Source organism: Arachis ipaensis, chromosome B10, assembly GCF_059453495.1.
Source record: "Arachis ipaensis isolate K30076 ecotype BB chromosome B10, ASM5945349v1, whole genome shotgun sequence".
NCBI lineage: Eukaryota > Viridiplantae > Streptophyta > Magnoliopsida > Fabales > Fabaceae > Arachis > Arachis ipaensis.
This window is the reverse complement of record NC_142435.1, coordinates 38,641,410-38,650,437: the sequence shown is the minus strand read 5'-3', so window position 1 is coordinate 38,650,437 and position 9,028 is coordinate 38,641,410. Positions and strand designations below refer to the sequence as shown.

Sequence of the window (9,028 nt, the reverse complement as noted above, 5' to 3'; positions counted from 1 at the left end):
AAGGATCATTAATAACGGGAAAGAGTTGAGACCTCCGAGATTTGGCAGGGAGCATAATTAAACGAAACAGAATATATTTTGGGAGATGCCTTATTGAAAAGAGAACCTGGTTCCTTATTGTCTTGACGTGATGCACATTAAAAAAACTTGTTTGATAATATCATGCACACGGTAATAGACGATGAGCGAACAAAGAATAATAATAAGGCAAGGCTAGACTTGGTGGACATTTACAGGTGGCCAGATTTGAACTTAAAGAGACTTGAGAATGGCCGATGGGCTAAACCAAAGGCGGTGTTTGCTCTAACGAAGGACCAGAGACAAAATATTTGTAGATGGATTAGGGGATTGAGGTTTTTCGATGGTTACACTTCTAACTTGGATAGGTGTGCAAACGTCTTACAAGATAGGCTTGCTGGGTTGAATAGTCATGATTGTCATATCTTTATGGAGTCATTGCTTCCTATCACGTTCAAAGAACTTCCTACCAACATCTGAAAACTCCTCACAGAAATAAGTGAGTTCTTTAGGGAGTTATGTGCTACGAAACTTAGCGTTAATGATCTATAATCTTGGTGAAGAACATCTGTGATGACAAGTCATCTTATGCTAGTTTTACAAATATTTTTCATTAGTTTCATTAGGTTTTAGGCACTTTCTTGCACCATAAGTAAGTAATTAGAGTGGATTTTCATGGTTATCTTGAATCAATCAAACATCTTGTATTTTTGCACAAAATTATAGTTTTTATGCTAGAATTAATTGATTTTAGAAATGATGCAAAGATCTAGTGATTTTGGTGGAGCTTTGATTAGTTGTTTGGTTGCTTGTAGGTGAAGAAATGGTGGAAAGAAGAATTTTTGGCACACTTTTGAAGTTTGAGCACGCTTTGGACCTTAGGCCATGCTTTAAAAAGTGTAGCCCATGAAAATAAAGCGTGGCGCTCAACCAAGGGAGCAAGGAACGTTCAAAATTGTGAATGTAGCACTCCAAGAGGAAGCACCAAATGGTGCAGCACAAACCAAAGGCCAAGGGTAGCGTTGCAAGAAATGAGCACTACGCTCACAATTGCTCCCATTTTCGTGCCTTTCATCAAAGAGGAAGCATGCACAATGAAGAGTAGCGCTCAAGAATTCGAGCGTGGCGCTCACTTTCTCTCACTTTCTCGTGTTCTTGGCCAAGAAGAGCAAGGATCATGTCCAAGAAATTTAAGGAAGCAAAGCATTCTCACCAAGGCTCAAAGAGGGGAACCAAGCAAAGGCCAGGAGTAGCGCTCAAAAACTCAAGTGTAGCGCTCTCTTTTGCTCACTTTTTCGTGCTCTTTTGGAACCAGGGAGAGCCAAGCATGCACAAAGCAAGACTCACCAAGACGGAGTGATAAACCACTATTTTATTGTTTATCTTGTGCTCAATTGAATGGATTTTATCAATCTTTCATACACTTGTTCATACAAAATGCATATTTTACATTCTCCTTCCTGATTTTGTGCTATGATTGAAAACATGCTTCTTTGGACTTATATTTGATAATATTAATCCTCTCTTATTACCATTCAATGCCTTGATATGTGTGTTAAGTGATTTCATAGATTACAGGACAGGAATGACTCAGAGGATGGAAAGGAAGCATGCAAAAGTGGAAGGAATACAAGAAGTTGAAGAAATTGCTAAGCTGTCCAGCCTGACCTCTTCGCACTCAAATGGTCATAACTTGAGCTACAAAGATCCAAACGAGATGGTTCTAGTTGTGTTGAAAAGCTGACGTCTGGGGCTTCGCAACGATATATAATTTGCCATAGCTGCCTCGAAGCCAGGTGATGCAAATGCATAGATCACGCGGACGCGTGACCTGGCAGAAACGCAATCCACGCAAACGCGTGGACGACGCTTCCGCGTCACTTTCCCGTGACCTGTACGTACCAGAATATGCTGGGGGAGATTTCTGAGCTATTTTTGACCCAATTTTCGGCCCAGAAAACACAGATTAAAGGCTATAAAGTATGGGAATACATCCATTCATGAAGATGTCCTCCATTATTCACTTTTCATAATTTAGATGTAGTTTTTAGAGAGAGAGAGGTTCTCTCCTCTCTCTTAGGATTTAGGATTAGGATTCCTCTTAAAGGAATTATGATTTCTTATTATTTCAACTTATTATTTCAACTTCTTCTCAGGTTCAATATTCCTTTTATATTTTTATTTGTTCTAATGCTTTTATTCGTATCTGACTCATGTTACCAATTTGGCTTATGAATTCTTCGCATTTAGATTTGAATGTTTTATTTAATATAAATTGAGGTATTTTAGATTTGACTTTACTTTGCTTATATGAATGCTTTTAATTTAATTTAGATTTTTTCCTTTTGGCCTTGGTTGATTAATTGGTAACTCTTGAGTTATCAAACTCATCGTGATTGATAATTGTTATTTGTGCTAATTGAATTGAATTCTACTAACTCTAGTCTTTCCTTAGGAGTTGGCTAGAACTTGAGGATCTAACTAATTAGTCCACTTGACTTTCCTTTGCTTTAGTAAAGGTTAACTAAGTGGGATTAAAACTCAATTCTCATCACCATTGATAAGGATAACTAGGATAGGACTTCCAATTTTCATACCTTGCCAGGAGTCTTATTAGATATTAATTTATTAATTCCTGCAATTTACTTTCCTTGCTCAAACCTTTCAAAACCCAAAATTCTACTTTTTCCATAGCTAATAATAAGTCATACCTCCCTGCAATTCCTTGAGAAGACAACCCGATGTTTGAATACTTCGGTTTATAAATTTTATTGGATTTGTTACTTGTGACAACCAAAATTTTTGCACGAAAGGATTCTCTGTTGGTTTAGAAACTATACTTACAATGCGATAATATAATTGTGAATTTCTTTACCGACAGGAAATCCGGTTCGTCAAAATGGTGCCGTTGCCGGGGAATTGCAAACGTGTGCCTTATTATTGGTTATTGTAAATATTTGCTTTTTGCTTATTTATTTGTTTTTATTTTTGTTTTTATTTTTGCTTTTTCGTAAATTAAGAGGTTATTGCTCTTTATTTTAATTGATTTTTTTCGAAAATCACAAAAAAAAAGAAAATTTATCCTTTTCAAAATCTTATCTTATCTTATTTCAAAAATCAAATTTTAAATTTCAATATTTAAATTCAAAAATTCAAAATCCAAATTTAAAATTTTAAATTTAAAATTTTAAAAATCAAATCTTTTCAAAATTTAAATCTTTTTCAAATCTTTATCTTATATTGTTGACTTTTTCAAAATTCAAATATTAAAATTTAAAAAATTCAAATTTTAAAATTTTCAAATTTCAAATTTCAAAATTTAAAATTCAAAATTTAAATTTCAATAACCTTTTAATTTAAATTTTTTTTTATTTTTAATTTTTATGAGCTACTATGAATTATCACCCCTTTGGCTATGAGTTTGGTTATAATCATGTTACAATAAGAGGGGATTACAATGGAAGCTTGGGTCATGGATGGGACAATCAAAGATGGGAGGAGCCACAAGGATTTGATCAACCCTCTTGGCAACAACCACCTCCAAGGCACTATCAACAACCATTCCATGATGCGCACCAAGACAATGGTTATGGTGGACCTCTTCGTGACAATCAACACCCACCACAAAATACCTATGAACCTCCTCCTCCACGTAATTTTGAACCACCATACCCACAAGCCCCTTACCACCAAACACCACCATACGACCCTAACCTATATCCACCACACCAACCACCATATGAACCACACCCAGAACCACCACCTCAATATTCACCATCTCCATATCCTTATCAAGAAGAACCACCTTCTTATTATGAACCCTTTCTCCAAAATAATGAACCCTCATATCTACCCCAATCTCCAATGGATGACATCCTTCGTGGTCTTCTTCAAGGGCAAGCGAAGATGAAAAGGAGTGTACTGGAACTCGCGACTGCCTTAATCGAGGTAGTAAATAAATTAGCTTCTCGACATCTGGACACTCAAGAAACTCCCATGGCTTCATGTGGAGAATCTACTGAAGAATGCAGCATGAAGGAGAAGCTAGAAACTCCGGTGGACAATGAATAATATGACTTTATATTAGAACAATTGGAGGAAGCCGTAATCGTTAAAGAGGAAGATGTGGTCGAAGACTTAGGAAATGCGGAACCTCTATGGGAAAGCTCAGTCATAGAACCCCCTTTCTAAGGAGTTTGAATTTGTTGTTGAGGAGGGTGTACAACCTCCAAGGCATACCCTGGTTGAAGACTTGGAAGAGGTTGATCAAGGGAAGGAGATTCAAGAAAAAGAGGCACAACCTCCCATGCCCTTGGTGAGCAATGAAGAAGAGATTGAATTGGAAGAAAGCTACCAAGAGGAAGAGGTTAAAATTGAAGAAGCTTGCAAAGAGGTGGAAGATGTCAAAGAAGAGCACAAGGAAGTGGAGCTTGCAAATTCATTAGAGACACCTCCCCCAAGGCCATTACCGTCCAACACAACATTCAAGTGGGTAAAATTCATATCCCTTAGTTTTCTAATTCCACTAGAATATGGGCTACTGGAGACGGATGGTCAACTTAGAGCTCTTTGTGGCATTAAGAGTAAGAGGAAGATGGTTAGTGGTTGGAGTTGTCAAGCAAGGTTCAACATGGTTGTGTGCTTGATGAGCGGATAATTTATACGCTTTTTGGCATTGTTTTTAGTATGTTTTTAGTAGAATCTAGTTACTTTTAGGGATATTTTCATTAGTTTTTATGTTAAATTCACATTTCTGGACTTTACTATGATTTTGTGTATTTTTCTATGATTTCAGGTATTTTTTGGCTGAAATTGAGGGACTTGAGCAAAAATCAGATTTAGAGGTTGAAAAAGGACTGCTGATGCTGTTGGATTCTGACCTCCCTGCACTCAAAGTGGATTTTCTGGAGCTATAGAACTCAAAATGGCGCGCTTCTAATTGCGTTGGAAAGTCGACATCCAGGGCTTTCCAGCAATATATAATAGTCCATACTTTGGCCAAGTTTAGACGACGTAAAAGGGCTTTGAACACCAGTTCTACGCTGCTGTCTGGAGTTAAACGCCAGAAACATGTCACAAACTAGAGTTGAACGCCAGAAATACGTTATAACCTGGCGTTCAACTCCAGAAAGAGCCTCTGCATATGTAACATTCAAGCTCAGCCCAAGCACACACTAAGTGGGCCCCGGAAGTGGATTTATGCATCAATTACTTACTTCTATAAACCCTAGTAACTAGTTTAGTATAAATAGGACTTCTTACTATTGTATTTGACATCTTTGGATTATATTTTGATCTATTGATCACGTTTGGGGGCTGGCCATTCGGCCATGCTTACCCTCTATTCACTTATGTATTTTCAAACGGTAGAGTTTCTACACTCCATAGATTAAGGTGTGGAGCTCTGCTGTTCCTCAAAGATTAATGCAAAGTACTACTGTTTTTCTATTCAATTCAACTTATTCCGCTTCTAAGATATTCATTCGCACTTCAACATGAATGTGATGAACGTGACAATCATCATCATTCCCTATGAACGTGTGCTTGACAACCACTTCCGTTCTACCTTAGATTGAATGAGTATCTCTTGGATCTCTTAATCAGAATCTTCGTGGTATAAGCTAGATTGATGGCAGCATTCATGAGAGTCCGAAAAGTCTAAACCTTGTCTGTGGTATTCCGAGTAGGACTCTGGGATTGAATGACTGTGACGAACTTCAAACTCGCGAGTGCTGGGCGTAGTGACAGACGCAAAAGGAGGGTGAATCCTATTCTAGTATGATCGAGAACCTCAGATGATTAGCCGTGCTGTGACAGAGCATTTGGACCATTTTCACAAGAGGATAGGATGCAGCCATTAGCAAGGGTGATGCCTCCAGACGATTAGCCATGCAGTGACAGCGCATCGGACCATTTTCCAGAGAGGATTAAAAGTAGCCATTGACAACGGTGATGTCCTTACATAAAGCCAGCCATGGAAAGGAGTAAGACTGATTGGATGAAGACAGCAGGAAAGAAGAGGTTCAGAGGAATGAAAGCATCTCTATACACTTATCTGAAATTCTCACCAATGATTTACATAAGTGTTTTTATCCTTATTTTCTATCTATTTATTATTTATGTTCGAAAACTCCATAACTATTTTATATCCGCCTGACTGAGATCTACAAGGTGACCATAGCTTGCTTCATACCAACAATCTCCGTGGGATCGACCCTTACTCACGTAAGGTTTATTACTTGGATGACCCAGTGCACTTGCTGGTTAGTTGTATCGAAGTTGTGAATGAAACACGATTTATTAAGACGTGCGTACAGAGTTTCTGGCGCCGTTGTCTGAGATCACAATTTCGTGCACCAAGTTTTTGGCGCCGTTGCCGGGGATTGTTCGAGTTTGGACAACTGAAGGTTCATCTTGTTGCTCAGATTAGGTAATTTTCTTTTGTTTTATTTTCAAAAATTTTTCAAAAAAAATATTTCAAAAATTTCTCCCTTGTTTTCGAAAAAAAAAATTTTAAAATAAAAATGTTTTCAAAAATATATTTTTTTTCAGAATTTTTAAGAATGAATTCTAGTGTTTCATAAAGTATGTTGAAGCCTTGCTGGTTGTAAAGCCATGTCTAATTCTTTTGGATAGGGAATGTCAGGCGTGTCATGTTTGAGTTACATACTAAAGCTTGGTTGGCTATTAAGCCATGCCTGACCGTTTGATTGGAGCTTTAGACTAAAGAGCATAAGATTCCTGGAATTCATATTAAAAATTTTGGAATCCTTATTTTTCTTTTTCAAAATAATTTTCGAAAAAATTAAAAGAAAATACAAAAAAAAATTCATAAAATCATAAAAATAAAAAAAATATTTCATGTTTCTTGTTTGAGTCTTGAGTCAAGTTGAAAGTTTGGTGTCAATTGCATATTCATCTTGCATTTTTCGAAAAATTCATGCATTCATAGTGTTCTTCATGATCTTCAAGTTGTTCTTGGTAAGTCTTCTTGTTTGATCTTGATGTTTTCATGTTTTGTGTCTTTTCTTGTTTTTCATATGCATTCTTGCATTCATAGTGTCTATACATGAAAAATTTTTAAGTTTGGTGTCTTGCATGTTTTCTTTGCATTAAAAATTTTTCAAAAATAAGTTCTTGATGTTCATCATGATCTTCAAAGTGTTCTTGGTATTCATCTTGGCATTCATAGCATTCTTGCATGCACTCATTGTTTTGATCCAAAAATCTTCATGCATTGCATCATTTTCATGTTTTTCTCTCTCATCATAAAAATTCAAAAATAAAAAAAATATCTTTCCCTTTTTCACTCATGAATTTTGAAAAATTGAGTTGACTTTTTCAAAAATTTTTAAAATCCAGTTGTTTTTATGAGTCAAATCAAATTTTCAATTTAAAAATCTTATCTTTCTCAAAATCTATTTCAAAAATCAAATCTTTTTCATTTTTCTTAGTTATTTTCGAAAATTTTAAAAATATTTTTCAAAAATATTTTTCTTATCTTTATCTCATAATTTTCGAAAATAACATCATCAATTAATGTTTTGATTCGAAAATTTCAAGTTTGTTACTTACTTGTTAAGAAAGATTCAAACTTTAAGTTCTAGAATCATATTTTGTGATTTCTTGTGAATCAAGTCATTAATTGTGATTTTAAAAATCAAATCTTTTTCAAAACTAATTTCAATCATATCTTTTCAAAAATATCTTCTTATCTTATCTTTTTTTTTCAAAAATTTGATTTTAAAATATCTTTTCTAACTTCTTATCTTCTTATCTTTTCAAAATTGATTTTCAAATTTGTTTCAACTAACTTTTTGTTTGTTTCTTATCTTTTTCAAAACTACCTAACTAACTCCCTCTCTCTCTAATTTTCGAAAATATCTCCCTCTTTTTCAAAAAATTCTTTTTAATTAACTAATTATTTCAAATTTTTATTTTAATTGTCGAAAATCACTAACCAATTTTTCAAAAATTATTTTCGAAAATCCTCTCACCTCTCATCTTCTTCTATTTTCTCTTCCTCACTCACCAAAAATTCGAACCCCCCTCTCTCTCTGAGTTCAGATTTTCTCTTCTTCTTTTCCTCTACTCACACAGAGACCTCTATACTGTGGTAAAAAGGATCCCTATTATTATTATTTTTCTGTTCCCTCTTTTTCATATGAGCAGGAGCAAAGACAGGAATATTCTTGTTGAAGCAGATCCAGAACCTGAAAGGACTCTGAAGAGGAAACTAAGAGAAGCTAAATTAAAACAATCCAGCAAGCACCTTTCAGAAATTTTTGAACAGGAAGAGGAGATGGCAGCCGAAAATAATAATAATACAAGGAGGATGCTTGGTGACTTTACTGTACCTAATTCCAATTTACATGGAAGAAGCATCTCCATCCCTACCATTGGAGCAAACAACTTTGAGCTGAAACCTCAATTAGTTTCTCTAATGCAGCAGAACTGCAAGTTTCATGGACTTCCATCTGAAGATCTTTTTCAGTTCTTAACTGAATTCTTGCAGATATGTGATACTGTTAAGACTAATGGAGTAGATCCTGAAGTCTACAGGCTCATGCTTTTCCCTTTTGCTGTAAGAGACAGAGCTAGAATATGGTTGGACTCTCAACCTAAGGATAGCCTGAACTCTTGGGATAAGCTGGTCAAGGCTTTCTTAGCCAAGTTCTTTCCTCCTCAAAAGCTGAGTAAGCTTAGAGTGGATGTTCAGACCTTCAGACAGAAAGAAGGTGAATCCCTCTATGAAGCTTGGGAGAGATACAAAGGACTGACCAAAAAGTGTCCTTCTAATATACTTTCAGAATGGACCATCCTAGATATATTCTATGATGGTCTGTCTGAATTAGCTAAGATGTCATTGGATACTTCTGCAGGTGGATCCATTCACCTAATGAAAACGCCTGCAGAAGCTCAAGAACTCATTGACATGGTTGCTAATAACCAGTTCATGTACACTTCTGAGAGGAATCCTGTGAGTAATGGGACGCCTATGAAGAAGGGA

General features: G+C 35.8%; 1 non-coding gene across 1 annotated transcript; it reads right to left on the bottom strand.

Annotated features, from left to right (window-relative positions):
* Positions 1 to 8,716: 8,716 nt before the first annotated feature.
* On the bottom strand, positions 8,717 to 8,824 carry LOC148579748 (small nucleolar RNA R71). The gene has a single exon (XR_015899572.1). It is a non-coding gene; the product is annotated as a small nucleolar RNA R71 (small nucleolar RNA).
* Between the last annotated feature and the right edge of the window lie 204 nt (positions 8,825 to 9,028).